The sequence below is a fragment of the Arvicanthis niloticus genome, unplaced genomic scaffold (assembly GCF_011762505.2).
Source record: "Arvicanthis niloticus isolate mArvNil1 unplaced genomic scaffold, mArvNil1.pat.X pat_scaffold_343_arrow_ctg1, whole genome shotgun sequence".
NCBI lineage: Eukaryota > Metazoa > Chordata > Mammalia > Rodentia > Muridae > Arvicanthis > Arvicanthis niloticus.
Window position 1 is genome coordinate 46216 of NW_023045997.1, and position 22441 is coordinate 68656.

Here is a 22441-nt window from a genome sequence, read left to right on the forward strand (position 1 = left end):
GGAGGTGTGGCCTTGTTGGAGTAGGTGTGTCACTGTGGGCGTGGGCTTTAAGACCCTCATCCTAGCTACCTGGAAGTCAGTCTTCTCTTAGAGGCCTGCAGATGAAGATGTAGAACTGTCAGCTCCTCCTGCACCATGTCTGCCTGGATGCTGCCATGCCCCCACCTTGATGATAATGGGCTGAACCTTTGAACCTGTAAGCCAGCCCCAAATAAATGTTGTCCTTATAAGAGTTGCCTTGGTCATGGTGTCTGTTCACAGCAGTAAAACCCTAACTAAGACAATAGGTCCAGGTCTTAGGAGGCCGTGTTTCTGAGATCCCAGACTGGTCCCCAAGCCTCTGTCCTCACCTCTGATTATGATGTCTCAGGCTTCAGCCATCATAAGGAGGATATAGATGCTTGAGGAGTGAGGCCAAGTACAAACAAGGGGGGCCCTGCAGGTTCCAGGTCTCATGACTTCGGCCTTCTGTCCTTATCACAGGGCATGCTACTCCATCTCTTCCCTAACCACCCCTTCCTTCCTCCTAGGCCAGCAACAGGCACGGCTTCTGTGGTGAGTGACTTTCATAGCAAGATGTTTATGCCTTTGGTGTGTGAATCATCTGTTACCCACAAAGCCTTTCTTTGTTGACTTCCTGTTTCCGAAGGCAGGTTTCCATTTGCTGCCCAGCCCTTCCCACGTACCCTGCTGGGGCACAGTGCCTGCATCTGTGGAAAACCCACACGTACCTCTCAAGTTAGATGTGGGGAGAATTGAGTTAATTGACATAAACCATAGTGCCCACAGTTGTGCTCCACCAGGCTAGTGGGCTGGCAATGGCTCTTCAAAAGTGATCATACTTATATTTTCTTATTAATTTTCCTTGTAATGTTCAAGGACAGAATTGGTCTCAGAGGGCATGGCTTAGTGGTAAAGCACCTGCCTAGAATCCCCCAGTGAGGGGCTGGAGGCATAGGTCAGTGGTAGAGCCCCTGCCTAGAATCCCCCAGTGAGGGGCTGGGGGCGTGGCTCAGTGGTAGAGCCCCTGCCTAGAATCCCCCAGTGAGGGGCTGGGGGCGTGGCTCAGTGGTAGAGCCCTGCCTAGAATCCCCCAGTGAGGGGCTGGGGGCGTGGCTCAGTGGTAGAGCCCTGCCTAGAATCCCCCAGTGAGGGGCTGGGGGCATAGGTCAGTGGTAGAGCCCCTGCCTAGAATCCCCCAGTGAGGGGCTGGAGGCATAGGTCAGTGGTAGAGCCCCTGCCTAGAATCCCCCAGTGAGGGGCTGGGGATGTGGCTCAGTGGTAGAGCCCCTGCCTAGAATCCCCCAGTGAGGGGCTGGGGGTGTGGCTCAGTGGTAGAGCCCCTGCCTAGAATCCCCCAGTGAGGGGCTGGGGGTGTGGCTCAGTGACTAAGTTCTTGTCTAATATGTGCAAAGCTCCATGTTTAATCTCTAACACCACAAAAATAAAACAAACAATAAAAAATGTACCCATTGTCTAAGTTCTGACCTAGCAACCATTTATATAATCTAAACCCTGTAATGGTAACATTTCCACTAGCTATAAAGCTATCTTATGTTTCATCCAAGATAATCCCCAACCCTGGTGCTCTTATAACTTTACTGTTGAATTATCAGTGTTGACAATAAGCTGTTGTAGCAGAAATCACGATTAGACTTTGTGGTTGGTGCTTTACCTGGTTGTTTTCTAGTCAACTTGACACAAGCTAGAGTCACCTGAGAAGAGAAACCTCACTTGAGAAAATGCCTCCATCAGATCGGTCCATATACAATCCTATGGGCATTTTCTAGTTTAATGGTTGCTGTGGGAGGGCTCAGCTCACTGTGGGCGGTATCATCCCTAGGCAAGTGGTCCTAGATTCTATAAGAGTGCAGGTTCAGCATGCCACAAAGAGCAAGCTGCCTCCAGGTTCCAGCCCTGATTTCTCTCAGTGATGGACTATAACCTGTGAGGTGACATTTATTTCCTCTCCAAGTTTCTTCGGTTATGGTGTTTATCACAATAATAGAATGCAAACTGGGACAGTGCTAGGGAAAAAAATTACAGTTCCCTTCTATATGGGGTCCCCTTTACCATCCACAACTATGACTGGGCTTAGAGGGTAGGAAGGACCTCAATGTGGCCATCTAGGAGCATCCTCAGAGAGGCCGCTGATCTAGCCACGTGTTTAACTTCCTCCATTATACTAGTTTATCCACACTTCATGGGCATCACCCACCTGCCTACATCATGTGAGAAACCCTTGTCTGTAAATGAGGGAGAAAAAAATTCAAAGGACTAAGGAGCTTTTTATTTTATAATACAGGTAGTCTCATGGAGGAGAGAAAGCTCCCACTGGTGGGTGTACTAACTGAGAAGCATCCTCATGGATTCAGTCTTTTTGACATGTTATGTTGTCCCTCAGTTGGGAACATGTTTGCCATGGTGCCAAGTCATCATTTTGCACAGATGCAAAATACTACAGCCATATTTATTTATTTATTGCTCAAACTTTACATTGTTTATCTTTCCTCCTTCTATGTGCTCAGTTTCTTGGATTTTGTTCTTCATGGTAGGTAATTAAGGGGGATATCTCAACAAACATCTACTCAGCCCAGATAAGGAACCCAACTGGCTTAGTATTCTTTGCTGTGAAGAGACACATGACTCTTATAAAAGAAAATATTTAATTGGAGCTGGCTTATAGTTCAAGGTTTAGTCCATTATCATCATGGTAGCACACAGACAGACATGGTGCTGGAGAGGAATCTGAGAGTTCTACATCTGGATGCACAGAAGGTAGAAAAAGACTGTTTGCCACACTGGGTGGAGCTTGATCATAGGAGACCTCAAAGCCCACCCCCATAGTGACACATTTCCTCCAATAAAACCATGACTACTCCAACAAGGTCACACCTCCTAATAGAGCCACTCCTTGTGGGCCAAGCATTCAAACACATGAGTCTATGGGAGCCATTCCTATTCAAACCACCACAACAACACAGACCAAAGTAGCTGTCATACCAAAGTCCAACTTGGTGAAGTAGGGAGTTGAATGGAGTCGCTTACACAAGCATGCACAACTCAGAAACAGCTGCATCATCAAGCCTACCACATGGGGTGATGACTACAAAAGCTGCAACCCTGAAACTACCTTCGTGACTCACAGAGAACTTACAGAGAACTCAACAGGTCAGAGAGTCTCCTTTCCCCAGCATTCTTATTGCTTATTACCTGCGGAGTGGGGAGGAAACTTTTGTACCTGCTCACATTCAGGAACTTCCTAAGACGTTTGAGTTGTTTCCTTCCTGAGTCTTAAGGGGTTTCTTTCCAATCTGAAACGTTTCAACTCAGAGAAAATCACTACACAAAATGATGGGGCAGAGACAAGATGACTGGAGCTGTCAGACCTCTACCCTTGCTCCAAGTTCAGTGAGGTCCTGTTTCAAGGGAATAAGGTAGAGAGTGATAGAGAATACTCAGTGTCCTCCTCTGGCCTCTGCAAACACACTTGCCCATGTCCCACACAACCATGTTCTTTGTAGGCCAAGGGAGCTTCAGAGAGCTCAGCTCATTTTGTGAAATGAAACTGAGTTTTACAAAACTGTGTTTGGGAACAGTTGTCTTCCTTCATAATCTCTTGCCCTGAGAATAATATTGAAATTGGCATGTAGACTCAGGGGGGTAAATATTAGTGTTTTTTTTTCCTCTGCTAAATCAGAAGAATGTTATTACCATCCTCTCACCTCCCACACAGATGGGAGAAAAAAGATGTCAGTCTGACGTAGAGGAGGAGCTGGAGAGAGCTCCACAGCAGCTATTGATTCCCACATGGTTGCTAGGAGGAAGGGAGGAAAGGAGGGAGAGAAGGAAAGGGGAGAATTTTTTTCTTTTCAATACTACAGATTGAACCCAGGGTCTGGTGGGTGCTAGGCAGGTGCTCTACTACTGAGCCACACCCCTGACCCCTCACTGGGGGATTCTAGGCAGGAGCTCCACCACTGAGCCATACCCCCGACCCCTCACTGGGGGATTCTAGACAGGAGCTCTACCACTGAGTCATGCTTTCAGCCATGTTTTTACGTTTTCTTTTGAGAAAGAATCTCACTAAGTTGCCTACGCTGGCCTTGAACTTGTCTTGAGCTTGAAAGTGCTGGGATCACAGATGTGTATCACCACACCTGGATCTGTCAAATTACTTAAAAAAAAAGAAAGATTTATTTTAATTGTGTGTGATGCCTGGTGCCTACAGAGGCCAGAAGAAGGCATCATATCCCCTGGAACTGGAGTTACAGATGGTTGTGAGCCACCATGTGGGTGCCAGGAAACCAAATTTGGTTCTCTGGAAGAGCAGCCAATGCTCTTAAGGGCTGAGCCATTTCTCCAGCACCTCCCACTCCCTACCCCTTGCCACATTACTTTTTAAAAACAAAAACGTTTTTCTTCTAAAGCCTCTTATCCACCAGCCCCAGCAGGATTCTTTTTTCATCTTCTTGGCCAGCATGGACGACAACTTGTCCAGGATCAATCACCACTAACGAGGCAGGGGTGTGTGGGGTGGGGTGGGGTGAACCACACAGGGATGGAGGTTACCTTTCCTGAATAGTTGACAGAATTAATAAGCATGTTAATAAAGTGAGGGCTGTCCCTGAAAAGAAAAATCAAGGAAAATGGACTTGCTTACGAAAGATGCAAGGCCCTGAGCTCTCTACTCCGTACCTCCCGGCTGCTTCTGCAGGCTCTGACTTCCAACCTTGCACTTCAACTCTGACTTGTAGCCCCAGGCTGAGTGAAAGTCAAATGCTCAAGTCTCAGAGAGCTGTAGTCCCTGGGGTAGGTGTGGTTTCTGAGAGAAGGAAGCCTCTGCCCACATCCCTCCAGGTTAGAGTACCTCAGCTACAGCTTCTGCAGATCTCTGAGGTTTTTATCAGGAATCAGGATTTCTATCATAAGTTATGGAATGCAGCACAGAAGAGAATTCATTGGGTTTTATGGAAAACTCAAGGGAGCACGGGTTTCAGAAATGGCTGGATCTGAGTGCTTATGTAACTCACTGAGCCCTCTCTTTCCCCTCTCCGCTGTCCTCAGCCCTCTTCTTCCCTTCTTTAATATTGATTCCCTCCTAGATATCCATCCATCATCCATCTGTCATCCATCCATCCATCATTCATCCATCCATCATCCATCTGTCATCCATCCATCCATCATCCATCCATCCAACCACCCATCTGTCATCCATCCATCCATCATTCATCCATCCATCATCCATCTGTCATCCATCCATCCATCATCCATCCATCCAACCACCCATCCATCTATCCATCCATCCATCCATCCATCCATCCATCCATCCTCCATCCATATTGTTTCCTCCTAGAGGCAAACATGGCCTTCAGCAACCCTAACCTTACTTTAGGATCAAAAGGAGAAGTCCACTTTCCAGATCTTTCCTGCAGTTATCTTTCCCATTGTCTTCACTTGGACAACATACTCAGTTGAGATCTGGAAAGTGGGATTGACTGTGTCCAAGTTATAAAGAGATCAAGGAGAGGAGAGGCTGGAAGAACTGAAAGCATGAGGCAAGCAGATCTCTCACAGAGACAGCACAAGCTGTGTCCTGTTTGAGCATGAATTGCTGGCAGGAACATAGGACTAAATGGCTAAAGTGGTCAGGGAAGGCTTCTCAGAGAGGCATCACAGGAAGTCGAAAGGATGGGACAATAGACCTGTGGAAAATCAGTAGGGGGTGATCCATTGGAAAAGAGGGTGGACGGCATGGGTGAATGGATAGATGCATAAAAGATGGATGGATGATGAATGGGTCACAGATGGATGGATGGGTGGATGATGGATGGATAGATGGATGGGTGGATGGATGGATAAATCATGGATGAATGGATGGATGGATGGGTAGGTGAATGAATGGATGGATCATGGATGGATCATAGATGATGGATGGACCACGGATGCTGGATGGATAGATGAATGATGGGTGGATGGATAAATGGATGATAAACAGATAGATGAATGATGGCTGGATTGGTGGATGCCATAGGCTGCAAAGACCCTTGACTGCTCAGAAGGTGTTCATGAGCTGAGTGTAAAGAGAACCTAAAGGAGAAGTGGTGAGGGAAGATAAAGCCATCTGCCAGGACAGGAAGGAGAGGGGGAGCTCTTCATTCTCTGCCCTCCCTTCCTTCTCCCTCCCTTATCTTTGTCCTTTCCTTTCTCCTCCGCTTCCCTTTTCTGAGACAGGGTCTTATCATGTAGCCCAGGCTGGGGTCAAACTCACACTGCCACTACCTAGCACATCTCATGTGCTAGGATCACGTGGGCATCCCACCTAGAGGTAGCTGAGCTACCTGAAGAACATCCTTTGTAAATCCTTCTCTCCTCCTCCCCAACCTTCCCTTCCCTTCCTCTCCCCCACCAGCCCTTCTCTTTCCCTCCCCCTCCTCCTTCCCACTCCCCTCCCCCTGACCACTTCATCCTCACTTCCTCTTTTTAATTCAAACTCATCAAGCTCCTTCTGGCCTCTGGCTTCTGTGCTTCTGGGGTTGCTCTTCCTCTTGTCTGGAACAACCCCCTCCAAATGAGCCTGGCTCTGTCCTGTTCCCCTATCCCTTTCTCAGAGCCACACCCCTTCCCTGGCAGCACTTCCTTTGCAGATCACAGCACCCTACTTCTCATCCTCTCTTGGAAGTTATTGTCACCCCAGGGTCCGGGCAGAGTCTGGGGCTGAGACTCCAGCAGCTCAGAACTAATCCATACCAAACTCCTAATCCCATGCTGCTTCCCACATGACTTCTTGCCCTTTGTCCCTCAGTTTCCTGCCCTCTAACTATACTTATTGTTTAGTTATATTTATTCTGTGTGTTCATGTGCACGTGTGCCACTGTGCTCATGTGGAGGTCAGAAGACGACATGCAGGAGTTAGGTCTCTCTTTCTACGGTGTGGGACCCAGGGATTGAACTTAGATCGACAGGCTTGTGGGCAAGCACCTTTCCCCACTGAGACATCTCGCTGGCCCTCCTCCTTTCTGTAACAGATGTTTAGAAGCTGTTTTCGACAGGAAGCATGGACTCCTCATTAGACCCAAAAGGCAAAAGGGGGTCAGCACCAGCATACTCATGAGCACACACCCTCTGTCTCTGTCTCTTTCACTCACACAGGCTGTGGTGCAGGCTTAATGAGCTCATGCAGACACTAGTCTGCTGCAAGGTTCTGGGTGGAATATAAAAATGATTTATGATGTAATTAGTTCAGCTAAATACAATGGAGAGAGAGAGTTCCCGGCAGGCTATGTGACTTCACCCGAGACCTGAGCCTACCTTCCCCTCCAGCCAAGTCCAACCTCTGTACTGAAGAGTCAGCTAAGGGCTGTCCTCTGCCTGCTTCCCAGCCCACAGAGAAGTCCTCAGACAAGGACAGCCAGATGGAAGCTCCAGGCTGAACACTCTTCTCAGGGGGTTAGGCTGGGGAAGTAGCTGCTGGTGCTTTGGGGAGTTCCGTGGTCTCCTCACCTGCCTCTCCGGAAACCTTCCTTCCCAGAAACTTAGAATCTCAGCTGAGGCCTGAGAATGCTGGAGAATGAGAAACTTAGACTCCAAATTTGTTAGAACCCTTCAGATGGGATCTTAATAGGTAGCCCAGGCTATCCTCAAACTTGTGATCTCCTGCCTCAGCCTCTGAGGTGCTAGGATTAGGAGGGGAGACCATATGTGCCTGTGTACATAAGGGAGGTCGAAGGACAACTTTCAGGAGTTGGTTCTCTCCTTCTGGCGAGTGGGATGCAGGGATTGGACTCAGGTTGTCAGCAAGCATCTCAATCTCCCAGGTGCTGATTACCCATCAGCCCAGTGACTTTATTAACTCCTTAGTGGCTCTGACTGCTTCTTCATGCTGTTGTTTCCCATCCTCCTCCTCTGTTCTTGATTCTTACCACTTACAGTAGGGACTAAAACTCACCACATTTTGTCTGAGGCCATACTTGGTGAAAATGCTGTGTCTAAGCTTTTTGGGTTTTGGTGGTGGTTGGTTGTTTTTTTTTTTTTTTTTTTTTTTTTTTTTGAGATAGGGTTTCTCCATGGAGCCCTGGCTGTCCTGGAACTCACTCTGTAGACCAGGCTGGCCTCAAACTCAGAAATCCACCTTCCTCTCCCTCCCAAGTGCTGGGATTAAAAGTGTGCACCACCACCACCTGGCTGTATCTTTGCTTTTGAAAATCTAGTTTCATCTAGGCATGGTGGCTCATGATTTTAATTCCAGCACTTGGGAGGCAGAGGAAGGTGGATCTCTGAGTTCAAGACTAGGCTGGTCTACAAAGCAAGTTCCAGGACAGCCTGGAATTAGAAAACCTTGTCTCAGAAAATAGATAGATAGATAGATAGATAGATAGATAGATAGACAGACAGACAGACAGATAAAACAGTTTTGGACAGACGAGAAGAAATTGAATAGGCCTGGGAAGAGGAGCCTCCACTGTGAGGAATCAATTCCATTCATTCATTCATTCATTCATTCATTCATTCATTTCCCACTCAGTAAAGCTGTACCAGGTACTGGAGAGCTCCCAGAAAGCTTCCCTGGGACAGGAAATTCACTAGGGACTTTAGGGTGTGGAAATTTAATTAGATAAAGAATGTAGGGAAGCCAGGGGTGGTGGCACAAACCAGCAATCCCAACACTCAGGAAGTAGACACAGGAAGATGAGGAGTTCAAGGTCATCCTTAACTATATAGCTGGTATGGGACCACCCTGGGCTATATAAGACCTCATCTCAAAAACCAAAAGGGCTGAGGGGATAGATAAGCCTGTACAGTGTTTGCCATACAAGCCTGAGGGCCTGAGTTTAGATCCTCAGCCCAGCATGTTAAAAAACACTAGGCACTGCAGCACTCACCTCTAACTCCAGCACTTGGGAGGCAGGACAGGTGGGTGGGTTCCTTGAGCTCATTAGCCAACCAGTGTAGCCAGATCGATGAGTTCCAAGATCAGTGAGAGACCTTATCTAAGCCTTAGTAAATTAAAATAAGGTGTCAGACTGGAGAGATGGCTCAGGGTTAAAAGTACTGTGCTTGATAGTGTAACAGGGCCCAGGCCTTAGCACAACTGACTCCATGATGGAAGAGCCACTCGGGCTGTAAAACTCAGCACACAGACAGCACCACCTACTAAAACTAAAAGACATAATCCATCAAAGCCCATGGTTCTGGGAAAGTTTCTAAATGTAGTAACCTTGCCTTTTGATTTCTGTAAGTTCTGCTTCTGGCTAACTGTTCTTGTTAAAAAGTATGTCAACTTAGGAGTTGTTTTTTGCTGCTACACTGGAATCCCACCGTCCAATCCCTGGCTGGCTAATAAAGACTTCCTATTGGATTAAACCTGTGCCCCGGCAGTCTTCTCTTGTAAATACCCCACAACATTCTGGAGGTTCCACTGAGGTCCCAGAGCAAGATCTTGAGACACAGTGGGGGACCTTGGAGCAAGGATGAGTGCAGTGGTCAGGGGACCCCTTAGGGGGCATGCAACCTGAGGTCCAGGTCCCAAATACTTCTTTTAATCAATTGCTGCCTAACATTTTGGAGGAGTCTGACACCTCCACCACCATCCCACCAAAACCAAACCAAACCAAACCAAACCAAACCAAACCAAACCAAACCAAACCAAACAACCAAACCAAACCAAACCAAACCAAACCAAACCAAACCAAACCAAAACAAAAAAAAACCAAACCAAACTAAAAAGTCACCTGGTCTGTCACCTCCAGAGGTAAATCTGGTTAAGGTACCTTCTCTCTGTACACATAGAGGTCAGTCTCAGCTGCTGGATTCCTCTGTCTTTTAAGGTATATGAAAGCGTGGTGGCCACCCCGGTTGTGTTCTTTCTCTCTTTCTCTCTCTCTCCCCCGCCTCTCTCCTTCCCGCCCCTGTGTGTGTGTGTGTCTTAAGAGTTTCACTGCTATGATGAGACACCATGACCATGGCAACTCTTATAAAGGAAATCATTTCATTGGTGCTGGCTTACAGTTTCAGAGGTTTAGTCCATTATCATCATGGCAGGACAAATGGCAGCATGCAGGCAGACTGGTGCTGGAGAGGCCAAGTGCCACACTGGGTGAAGCTTGATCATGTATGACCTCAAAGCCCGTCTCTACAGTGATGCACTTCCTCCAACAAGGACACACCCACTCCAACAAGGCCACACCTTCTAATAGTGCCATTCTCTGTGCCCAAGCATTCAACACAGGAATCTATGAGAGCCATTCCTATTCAATCCCACTACCTGAGTGTGTGTGTGTGCGTGTGCGCGTGCGTGAGTCTGTGTGTGTGTCTGTGTGTGTGCGTGTATGCGCGTGTGCATGCGAGTGCACGTGCGTCTGCGTGTGCGCGTGTGCGTGTGTGTCTGTGTGTGCGTGTGTGTGTGTATGTGTGTGTCTGTGTGTGTGTGTCTATGTGTGTGTGTCTGTGTGTGTGTGTCTGTGTGTGTGTGTGCATGTGCGTCTGTGTGTGCGTGTGCGCGTGCGCGTGTGCATGTGTGTGTGTGTGTGTGTGTGTGTGTGTGTCTTTCTATGTATTTCTGCCAATTTTGTTTCCTTGTATTGATCAGTGGCTATCTCCTGTTGGGGACCTGAATCCTTTTGGCTCTGCCAGGTCACCCACAGTTGAGAGAGGGAACCTCTACTGTCTGGGAGCAGGAGTGCTTGCTTGTGACAGTCATGGATGAAAACCTGTAGGGTCACCATCAGGAAAGAGGGTAGCAGGATTGATGGCAGGGGGTTTCTCAAACTAGACTTGAGGATGGTCCAGGAGTAGGGCCTAGTATTGGTTCCTGCAGTCCTTACACGTTGGTCTTCTGGTGTTCCCTGGAGGAGCGTCTCAGCCTCCTCCACATGAGGTGCTATGAGTTATAAGATCCTGACCCTGATTTTCATTAGACTAACAGTAGCCACCATAGCTCTTAGACAGGAGAGCCATCCTGAGGCTACAGGGTCCAATCATTTGGTCAGGTATGTAAGAGGATGAAAGATAAAACTAGGTACATGGGAGCTGCAACAGTTGTGTTAACTGAAATCATTTGGGCCCAAGCCAGGTACCTCAGCTCCCAGAGCAGAGCTGATCGATCTGACCCAGGCTCTCAGATGGCGAAGAGGAAAGTCGGTCACTATATACATGGACAGTCAGTGCTTTTACTATGGGGCACGATCTATAAAGAAAGAGGACTTCTTGCCACTGGGTAAAAGGACATTAAAAAAGAAATTCTTGGCCCTCCTAGAGGCTATTTGGCTTCCACCCTCCATTGCCAGGCTGCTGACCTGGCCGCCTGACAAACAGCCCTAAGACCAGTGGAGCCTGTTGATATTCTGATGACATACGACTGCCCGGTACTGCCTGAGACACTGGTAAAGAAACACCCACAGGTTGATGAACACCAGAGGGAAAGACCATTCTCCCAGAGCCAATGGCAAGACTCTGGTAACTGACCTTCACCAGCTACTCACCTGGGGTCCGCAAAACTAAGTTACTCAGACCAAAGTATGTTATACCTGCACTAGACAGCCTAGCCCGGGATGTCTCAGCCAGATGCCAGGTTTGTATTCAAGTGGAACCGAAACAGAGAGCCTTTGCCCAGGAAGGGGTCCAAATGAGAGACCAACACCCCTGCGAACACTGGGAAAACTGGCTTCACAAAGATCAGCCTGCCAGGGAAGGATACAAGTACCTGCTAGTTTTTAATATCTTTTTTCAGGTAGGTAGACATGTTCCCCACCCAGACTGAAACTGCTCAGATAGCTCCTCCAGGAACTGATCCCCTGACTTGGCTTCTGCCTACCAATGGGGTCTGGCAGTAGCCTGGTTTTCACAGGAAAAACCTCTCAATTAATAGCTAAAGCTTTCAACATAGAATGAAAACTTCATTGTACATATAGACCTCTGTTCATTTTTTTTTTACCCCAGCCATAAAATAACAACAAAACCAAAATATCAACACCAAAAACAAAACAAAAAGTCCCCCAATAAAACTCTCATTAGAGTCCAGCAATAATAGATGGACAGGTCTTGCTTTGTTTCCACCCACAGCAACCCAGATAGGGAGAGATTTATAGGTCGTCCCTGTGTTTGGACGACCTCCCCCCACTGCTTCCCTGGCTCAGAGACCAGCAGTTGCCAGAGCTCTTTAACCACTTTCAAGTCACTGCAGGCCCTCAGTCCTTCATAAAGGTTTGCACTGGGTCTCTCTGAGAGACCCAGCCAACCTCTGAGTCCACCAAAAGTATCCCTTTGAGCCCCGTGATACTGTCTGGATCAAGCAACAGTCAAAGGGAACTGACTTGGAAAGGCCCCTACATGGTGAGTCTTTTCACTCCTATGGCCATGAAGGTAGCTGGTATTACACCATGGACCATTGGACCAGGACAAGAAAGCAGAAGCCCAGCTACCGATGCCAAATTGACTGTTTCCCTGACTGTGAAAAACTAAGGTCACATCAGGCCTCGGCTATTCAATTCCAGTATAATCCAGTGCTGATAAAATTAAAGGTCTGGAAGGAAGATTCTGGCCTTTGTGAAATCTGAAAAACCTGGAGAAATTGACTCTATATCCATTGGAACAGACCCTGGGGACAGGTTTACTATACCCCCACCCCCACCCCCACCCCAAAGCCTGCCCTTCCAGGTCCTCAGACTTAGGGTCTTAATAGAGATTTCCTATCCATGACAAAACCTCAGCCAATTCTCCCTTCCAAAGCATTTGATGACCCAGAGCCAGAAATTGGCTGGGATTTCTGATTATGCTTAGACCTGTAGCCCTCATGCTATGCAGGAATAGGAACCAACCAGACTGTCAGCCCTTTGACTGACAAAACTCACTGACTAAGAGCAGCCCAAATAAACATTAGAGGACTTATATTTTTATCCAGGCATTCTTCTTATTCTGATGCTTGCTGTTCTGGGTTAGATCATCTGGATAACAATATTATCGAGCCCCTGAGACTCGCTGGTGTGTGTGTGTGTGCTAATGGTTAGACTAAATGTACCTCTTCTGATGCTTTCTAAACTAGGAAAACATGTAGACCAGGACTTAGGCTTCTGTTTCTGAATTAAAACAGCAGTTAAATTTCCTTGCAGAAATGGTCCTACAAAATTGGAGAGGCTTAAGACTTCTCCTGAGATAAAGGAAATTATACGGCTTTGGGAGGAACCTGTTGTTTCTATGCTAATTGATCAGGAGTAATTAGAAAAATCTTGCCATAGTTGGGGACATAATTGGTACCAGTGTTTGTTCTCTTGGTCCCCCCCAGGCTAACTAGTCTGTTATCAGCACTGACTGGACCTTTAATTCTTATTCTGACTGGATTAACAGCTAGGCTCTGCATCTTTGACTAAAACAGGATAGGTCCATGATTTGACTCACTCACTAAGACCAGTGGAGAATGTAACAGGGCCCCAGACTTAATGGGCCCTCAGATCTTAGCACAACTGACTACATAATGGAAGCACCATTTGGGCCTTAAAACTCAGCTTGTAGACAGTACTACCTGCCAATAATAAAAACAAAGACTAATCCATCAAAGCCTACAGTTCTGGGAAAGTCTCTAAAGGTGCTAACCCTGCCTTTGGCTTCTGTAGTTCTGCATCTGGCTAACTGTTCTTATTAACTGAAATGTGTCAACTTAGGATATGGTTTTTGTGCTTAAAAGTTCACCCTGAGAAAGGCTTGCAGCTACACTGGGATCCTGAATACCTAGTGCAGTCACCAACCAGCTAATAAAGACGTTGGATTGGCTTAACTGATGTCCAAGCCGTCTTCTCTGGTAGATACCCCACAACAGATAGTTTTATGTCAGCTTGACACCAGTTATAGTTACAGTCACCTGACAGGAGAGAACCTCAATTAAGGAAATGCTTCTATAAGTCCAGGCTGTACACAAGCCTGCAGGGCATTCTCTTAATCGATGTGGGAAGGGCCCAACCCATTGTTGGATGGTGTCATTCCTGGGCAGATGGTTCTGGATGCTATAAGAAAGTGGGCTTAACAAGCCATGAGGAGTAAGCCAGTAAGTAGCACTTCTTCATGGTTCCTGCCTCCAGGTTCCTTCCCTACTTGAGTTCTTGTTCTGCCTTCCTTCAATGATGAACAGTGACATGGAGCCATAAGCCATATAAACACTTTCCTTCCTTAGTTGCTTTGGCCATGGTTTTTCATCACAGCAATAGTAACCCTAAGATAAGCTTAGATGATAAATTGGTACCAGGAGTGGGGTATTGCAGTGACCGGCATAACCATATCGTTTTGGGGAGGATTGTAAAAGGACGTGGGAATTTGGGGGTCGTTGAGAATTTTGAGTATTGAGAATCCAGTGGGCTGTTCTGTCAGAGGTTTGATGATAAAAATGTCAAGAGAAGTGCAGGACTTGCTTGTGAAGTGTCAGAGGGAAGCAAAGACTCTACAAGGACTTTTATGTGAAGATGCTGTGGTGTCTGGTCAGCTGGAGCTGTGATTAACAAGAGACTAGAGCCACAACGTTCAAATCTTTGCTTTACTGGGACAATGGATGCTGATCAGCTGGGGCTGTAGAATCAGTTGTGATTAAGAAGAGACCAGCATCAATGAGGTGAAGTCTCCTTGGAAGTGTTTCCTCATGATCAACATACAGACATTGTGTTCCAGAGTGGCCACAGTTGTACCTCATGCTGGCACCTGAACTTGGTAGTGAGTCACCCAGCTGGTACAGGTGTTAAAGGCATGAAGGTATCATGGAGAACAGCTGAGGCTTGGCACTGTGTGGTAAGGCTGAAGTTCCTGAAGAGAGCCCAGGAGAGGCTGCTGGTGAAAGTGCAGTCCAGTTCAGCGAGGTACCTAAGCATTGGAGACTCCAGTACCATGGAGGGACCACTAAGAACAGCATCAGCAGTGGAGTAGAGCCAGGCAGAGCCTAAAGACAAGTTGTGTGCTGCCTGGAGAACTGACCCAAGCCTTTGGAGCCAAGAAGATTGTGGCCTCACAGCTGAGAGATTTTGAACTTATAGAAAGGGTTTGGGGTTTGTAAGGAGACTGGATATTTTAAAGGGTCTGAACTTTTAATGTGTTTGAGTTTGTAAAGTCTGTGGGACTTTTATTTATGCTGTTAGTGTGAGATCGTGGGGATGAATGAGAAGGGGCAGGCTGTGGTTTAATGGTGATGTATTACAAGGGGTCATTTGGGCTGGAAAGTATTATATCAACTTGGCATAAGCTAGAGTCATCTGAGAGGAGGGAAGTTCAGTTAAGGAAATGCCTCCAAAGGGTCAGGCCGCAGGCAAGCCTGTGGGCATTTTCTTAATTAGTGACCGATGAGGGAAGGCCCAGCCCATTGTGGGTGGTGCCATCCCTGGGCTGGTGGTCCTGGATTCTATAAGAAGGCAGGCTGAGCAAGCCAGTAAGCAGCATCCTCCATGGCCTCGGCCTCTGCCTCAGCTCCTGCCTCCAGGTTCCTGCCCTGCTTGAGTTCCTGTCCTAACCTCTCTCAGGGGTGGACTATGTATAATGCGGAAGTGTAAGCCAAATAAACCTTTTCTTTCACAACTTGATTTTGATCATTCATGATGTTTTATGGTAGCAATGAAAATCTTAACTAAGACAAGTACTTGCCACTCATTCGAAGGACCAGAATTCAGTTCCTGGCACCCACATTTGGGTGATTCATAATTGTCTTTAACTCCAGGGACCTATACACATGTGGTGTCCAGGCATATACTCAGACACATAGAAAAAATCCTTTCTGAAAAGGTAGAATGATTGAGCAAGACACCTGACATTGACCTCTGTTTCCCACATGCAAAAGAACACACCTACATGAACACACACACACACACACACGCTACAACAGGGTGCAGGGAAATCCAGGTATGGTGGAATACATCTGTCATCCCAGTAGTTAAATAGCTGAGGCAGGAGACTCATAAGTCTGAGGCTTTCTTGGCCTATATAGAAAGATTCTGTCTCAAAAAGGAGGTGAGGGAAAAGGAGGAAGAGGAAAATGAGGAAGAGGAGGAGGAAGAGGAAGTGGTACTGAAGAAGAGAAGGAAGGGAGGGAAGAAAGAAAAGGGAAGATAAAATAAAAGAAACACCAGGAACAGTGTTTCAGAGAAGGAATAGCAGCTGCAAAACTAGCACACCAAGAGGAAACAACGTAGCTGCAGGTAGTCGGGTGGAAGAAAAGAGACAAGACTGCAGATGCCAACATGTGGGCCAAGCTGGGCGGTTTACACTGAGCCAGTCACACAAGGTGATGCCCAGGGATGCACAAAAGTCTGTTAGAGCGCTCTGGAGAGCTACTAGCTCAGGCTGCCAGGAGAGAGCCTGGCTTTCAAAATGCAGACGTACCCTAGGAAGGCAGCTGTATTTCAGCCAAGTGGTGCTGTATATCCTAATTGGGCAAAACATCCTCTGCCAGTCGACGCTTGACAAGCAGGCGCAACGGTTCCCTTGCCCACGCTTTTGCCTGTCCATGCTTCTCAGAGTTACTTTTCTGTGTTTTACTTTTGATCACGTTTCTATCGCTTGGCCAAGCTTTTCCTGATACTCTTTGTCCCCATCTCTTGCTGTTCACAAGCAATGGTTATTTTTGGGGGGACAGACATCCTGGCTTATAGTTGCCCTGTTTTATTTTTTCCTAAACTTGGATAAATTGTCTTCAAGCTTCCATTTGAGTCCATTTTAAATTTTTTTTGGGGGGGAGGAGTTTAGGGCTTTTGTTTTGTTTTGAGACAGGGTTTCTCTGTGTAGCCCTGGCTGTCCTGGAAATCTCTCTGCAGACCCAGCTGGCCTCAAACTCAGACATCTGCCTGAGTCTGCCTTCCGAGTACTTGAGATTATTAGTGTGCACCACTGCCAGGTTTTAAAATTCTATTATTCACGAGATTAAGAACTTACAGAAATAAACACGTTTCCCTAGTAATATTATACAGTGCTTTAGGTAAGACGTGGCTACCCTAATGAAATACTTCTGAGGGTACAAGGGTGGCTGTAGGGGGAGTTTTCTGTAGGGATCCGAGGCGAGCAGTGATAGCATTCGTCATTACAAGATGGTGCTGACATCCGGTGCTCCCACAAGTAAACAACTAAACTGCGCAGGTGCAAGAGGTGAAAGCACGCCAAGTCACTGCCCATCCCGGGGCGTAATATGGAGTGATGAGTGAACAGCCAATCAGAAGTGAACACGCCACTCTAGGGTGCATATAAGCAGTGCCTTTTCTGGGCTTGGGGTCTTCTGCTTCAGCTGATACAAGAATAAAGCCTCGCTGTAGTAACTACCCGAACACTGCCTCCCGTGTCTCTCTTGCGGGTGAGGGGACTCAGAAGGGGTGCGGAACATCTGGTGCCGAAACCCGGGAACTTCAAGGCGCCTCGGAGATCCCTGAGGCTTGGAGCGGGTTAAAAGACTACAGGATCGAGGTACGTCTCTGAGAGGTATGTTTGGGGTGGAAGCCTTGGTTGCGAGCGGATTTTCACCCATTGCTACCGCTACACTAGTTGGCCTCTTGCTTGTGTTGTTTTCACTTTTAGCTTATTTGTGTTGTGAAGATCCAGCTTGCAGCACAGCTATTAATGCAAGTCACAGTTACAAGCACAAGCCAGAGCTAATGCAAGCATTGAGGGTCAACAATTATGGACTTTTGACATGCTGGCTGGACGACCAGACCGCTCACCCTTGGCAGGTATACGCACAAATAGCGACAGCTGCTGTTAAGACCTTCTTATGTGTCATAAGGATTTAATTTCTTTACAGACCTCATACCCCTTATTATTAAACACCTTGGAACAGTGGGGTCTGCATGTTGCTACTGAGAAAGTTCAAATTTCAGAAATTGGCTCCTTTTTAGGGACAGTTATCTATCCAGAAAAGATAATTCCTCAAAAATTAGAGATTCGCAGAGACCATTTACATACCTTGAATGATTTTCAGAAATTATTAGGTGATATAAATTGGTTAAGACCATTTTTAAAAATTCCCTCGGCCGAGCTGAAACCTTTATTTGATATTTTGGAAGGGGATGCTCATATTTCCTCACCGAGGGCCTTAACACCGGCTGCGAGCCGTGCTCTACAAGTAGTAGAAAATGCTTTACAAGATGCCCAGTTGAAACACATGGATGAAACCAAAACCTTTGATTTATGTGTTTTCAAAACTAGATGCTTACCCACCGCTGTATTATGGCAAGAGGGGCCTTTGTTATGGATTCATCCCAATGGTTCTCCCGCAAAGATTATTGAATGGTAGATTCAGTCGCTCAGCTTGCCCTTCATGGACTAAAAGCAGCCATTACCCATTTTGGAAGGGAGCCTAAGGTTTTGATAGTGCCTTATACTGCCCATCAAGTCCAAATATTAACGGCGACCTCTGATGTTTGGGCAGTGCTGGTTACTTCCTTCAATGGTCAAATAGATAATCATTATCCTAAGCATCCCATCTTACAATTTGCCTTAACTCAAGCTATCATATTTCCACATATTGTGTCTCAGGAGCCACTCCCAGATGGAATGGTAGTTTATACGGACGGGTCAAAAACAGGAGTGGGTGCCTATGTGGTTAATGATAAGGTTACATCCAAACAATACCATGAAACCTCACCTCAAATTGCGGAATGCCTAGTGGTGTCAGAGGTTCTGGAAATCTTTCCAGGTCCCTTAAATATTGTTTCAGATTCCTTCTATGTGGTTAATACAGTAAAAGCATTAGAAGTTGCTGGGTTAATTAAGACATCTAACAGACTTATAGAAGTTTTTCAAAAGATTCAGCTTACCCTGGCTAAGTGAAGATTCCCTGTCTTTATAACTCATATTAGGGCTCACTCAGGCTTACCGGGACCTATGTCCCGTGGAAATGACCTAGCAGATCGAGCCACAAAGTTGATTGCAATTGCCCTTTCGCCAAAATTGGATTTGGCTAAAGCCTTTCATAAAAGGTTTCATGTGACAGCTGAGACGCTAAGATGTCAATTTAACATCACTAGAAAGGAGGCTAGAGATATCGTGACTCAATGCCAAAACTGCTGTCAATTCCTACCTGTTCCCCATACCGGAATTAACCCTCAGGGAATTAGGCCATTACAGATCTGGCAAATGGATGTTACCCACATCCCATCCTTTGGCAAATTACAATATTTGCATGTCTCCATTGATACCTGTTCTGGAGTTATGTTCGCCTCTCCACTGACCGGAGAAAAGGCGGCCCATGTTATTCAACATTGTCTCGAGGCTTGGAGTGCCTGGGGAAAGCCTAAAATCCTTAAAACTGACAATGGACCAGCCTACACTTCTCAAAAGTTTGAACAATTTTGTCGCCAAATGGAGGTGACACAGCTGACGGGTCTTCCTTACAACCCTCAGGGACAGGGCATCATTGAGCGTGCTCATCGTACCCTTAAAACTTATTTGATAAAACAAAAAGGAGAAGTTGAGGAAGCTCTGCCCACGGTGCCACGGGTTATTGTCTCTCTGGCACTTTTTACTCTTAATTTTTTGAATTTGGACAGTCAGGGCAACACGGCGGCTGATCGCCATTGCCTGGAACCAACTAGGCCAAAAGAAATGATAAAATGGAAAGATGTTTTGACTGGTCAATGAAAAGGCCCGGATCCTATTTTAATAAGATCCAGGGGAGCGGTTTGTGTTTTTCCACAGGAAGAAGACAACCTGTTTTGGTTGCCGGAACGCCTGACGCGACGCCTCACAGTTGTGGACGATGATTCCTCAGCTACATGGATTCCTCAGCTACATGGATTCTCCAAGCTTGGGTTCCTAGTATATATAGTGAATTTAGATGGGCTATCCTATCTGCTTTTCCAAAACCTATGCCCTTGCCTTCTTAAAAGGCACCACTTCTGCTAAACAGAATTTCTCCTATACCTTTAACTATACTGAGCGAATTAATGCCTCACTCCAGTTTGTGTGTATCCTCCATTTCTTTTCATCTTATCCAACCACTCCTTTAATACTTGTACCAATGTAACTTGCTTTATGTACCAGTGCTGGTCTGCTCTTGTCTATAAGCAGGCCCTAATAGCCAGAATACCACAATGGATCCCTATCCCCATTCAGACATCTGGGACCTTGACTTTATTTCGACAGAAGAGAGATTTTGATATAACGGCAGCCGTTGTCACAGCTATTATGCTCGGAGCAGAAGGTGCTACCGTTGGAGCTATTGCCATGTTTCACCAAGTACAAACCACTGAATTTGTCAATATTTGGCAGAAAGAGTTAGCCAGGCAATGGCTACCCACTCTTCCTCCACAGCAGAATTGAAAGGAGGTATTATGATACTCAGTCAGAGATTAGATTTGGTTGAGGAAAGACTGGATATCTTATTTCAGTTGACATAAATTGGCTGTGAAAGGAAATTTGGAGCTTTGTGTATTACCAACATTCAATACGAAAACTTTACAAAAGCAGCCAATCTCTCATGTAAATTTTCTTTATATCTTTCAGGAAATTGGTCTGAAAATTTTGGTAATCTTCTTGAACAACTTCGCAGAGGAATTATTCTTGTCAACTCCACCTGCCTGGATCTCTCCATCGTTAAAGGACTTTCTTCTTGAATTTCTTCTGCCTTTTTTTCTTTAAGGAAAGGGTGGGGATAGGCCTGTTTGGTGCAGCCCTATGTTGTGGATTAGTGTTCATGTTATGGTTGGTCTGCAAGCTCAGAGCCCAACAAAAAACGTGACAAGGTCGCTATCGCCCAAGCACTCGTAGCCTTGGAACAAGGATCTTCCCCTGAAATTTGGCTATCTATGCTAAGAAAGTAACTGATGACTGAGACCCTCAGTTGATGCACTCCAAGGGTTCAGCCCATTTCACTGGGTCGATGAGAGGTCTAAGTCTAGCCAGCCTTTGCCTGAATAACTGTGGTACCTGAATAGTTTGAGGTGTTTGCGAGTGGGTACTCAGCAGGGAATGTTCCACGAGTGTGGATAGATTTCCCGAAAGTATGCCTGATTGCACAAAGGTTTGATGCCAAGAAACCTCCTCCCCTGGTGGTGCCCCAGGGTGGAGGCTCCCTTTCCCCGACAAAAGACATTGAGATGGGTATGGGAAGTATTACTCATTGCACGATGACAAGAGAAGAAACCCATTATAATATCTCATTTTGCACAGGGGATTAGGCCTCTGCTTTCCCTCACTGAGTTGGTGCCGCGCTTGATAGGCAAAAGGCTGTTCCATCTTAATAAAATAGAAAGGGGGAGATGTAGGGAGCCACGGTGAGCGGTGACAACATTCGCCATTACAAGATGGCGCTGGCATCCAGTGCTCCCACAAGTAAACAACTAAACTGCGCAGGTGCAAGAGGCGAAAGCGCACTGCCCATCCCGGGGCGTAATATGGAGTGATGAGTGAACAGCCAATCAGAAGTGAACATGCCACTCTAGGGTGCATATAAGCAGTGCCTTTTCCGGGCTTGGGGTCTTCTGCTTCAGCTGATAGAATAAAGCCTCGCTGTAGTAACTACCCGAACACTGCCTCCCATGTCTTTCTTGCGGGTGAGGGGACTCGGAAGGGGCACAGAACAGTTTTTCTAATTGTTGATTGGCTAAATGAAGACAGCAGAAACCAATCGCTGGGAGAAAGAGAAGGCGGGATTTCTGGGAAGGACAGGAAGAGAAGGTCAGATAGGACTGGGAGTCAGACCAGGCGTTGGGCAGACGAGAAGCTGCAAGCATGTATATCTCTCGTGACAACGATAGCTTGTAGCCTCTGCAGGCCCTTTGCGGAGGTAGCCAAGGAGGATGAGGCAGGATATTTTTGCCCAGCCTTTGAGTTGTCGTTCAGTTTTAAAATATAAACGTCTCTAGTGTTTTCCTTCCATGGGTCTAAAGGGAGCTGGATGAGATGGTTATTGCTGGCACGGGAGGGAAGAATCAGAAGGCACTCCTGGCATTTGTGGGGAAAAACGTTGGCTAGCAGGTGGACAGCTGCTAGTCCCAGAGCCTAGCCAGAACTAGTGTGGTTTTACTAAAATTACATGCAATAGATGGCGCCCAACATAGGGCTCAAACCCACAACCCTGGGATTAAGAGTCCCAAGCTCTACCAACTGAGTTAGCAGGGCTGCTAGTACCAGAGCCTAGCCGGAACTAGTGTGGTTTTACTAAAATTACATGCAACAGGTGGCTTACACTGAAGGACTTAAGTACCCATCTGAGAGGGACCTCATGCTATGAGTCCAGCCATTCTAACAGGTACAAAAGTGCCTTAATGCGAGCACCACCTTCATCACACTCCAATAAAGCTTCAGAAACTGGAGGGGGAATAAAACCCAGGGAGAAGCCCCAAAAAAGCCAGTAAACTTCAATTCATACATTTCAAAATGTCCATTGTTGTGGCTTTTTCTGGTCCTCTGCCTAGGCCTTGGAATGCTGAGCTGTTTTATAAACTCTTGCCTGCTCCTGGGGGGTGGTGCAGGGTAGCTGGAAGGAGCCCTT

The 22441-nt window shown here is 46.7% G+C and overlaps 1 long non-coding RNA gene and 1 other non-coding gene across 4 annotated transcripts; one reads left to right on the top strand and one right to left on the bottom strand.

Moving 5' to 3' along the window:
* The first annotated feature begins 17159 nt into the window (after positions 1 to 17159).
* On the top strand, positions 17160 to 21153 carry LOC143433765 (uncharacterized). Of its 3 annotated transcripts, XR_013070284.1 has the most exons (4): positions 17160 to 17430; positions 17527 to 17678; positions 19645 to 20274; positions 20452 to 21153. It is a non-coding gene; the product is annotated as an uncharacterized LOC143433765 (long non-coding RNA). The 3 variants fall into 3 exon arrangements; XR_013070282.1 differs by having other exon boundaries at positions 17209 to 17430; positions 19645 to 21153; XR_013070283.1 differs by having other exon boundaries at positions 17211 to 17415; positions 19645 to 21153.
* An 842-nt stretch (positions 21154 to 21995) lies between these two features.
* On the bottom strand, positions 21996 to 22068 carry Trnak-cuu (transfer RNA lysine (anticodon CUU)). Its single transcript has one exon. It is a non-coding gene; the product is annotated as a tRNA-Lys (tRNA).
* Between the last annotated feature and the right edge of the window lie 373 nt (positions 22069 to 22441).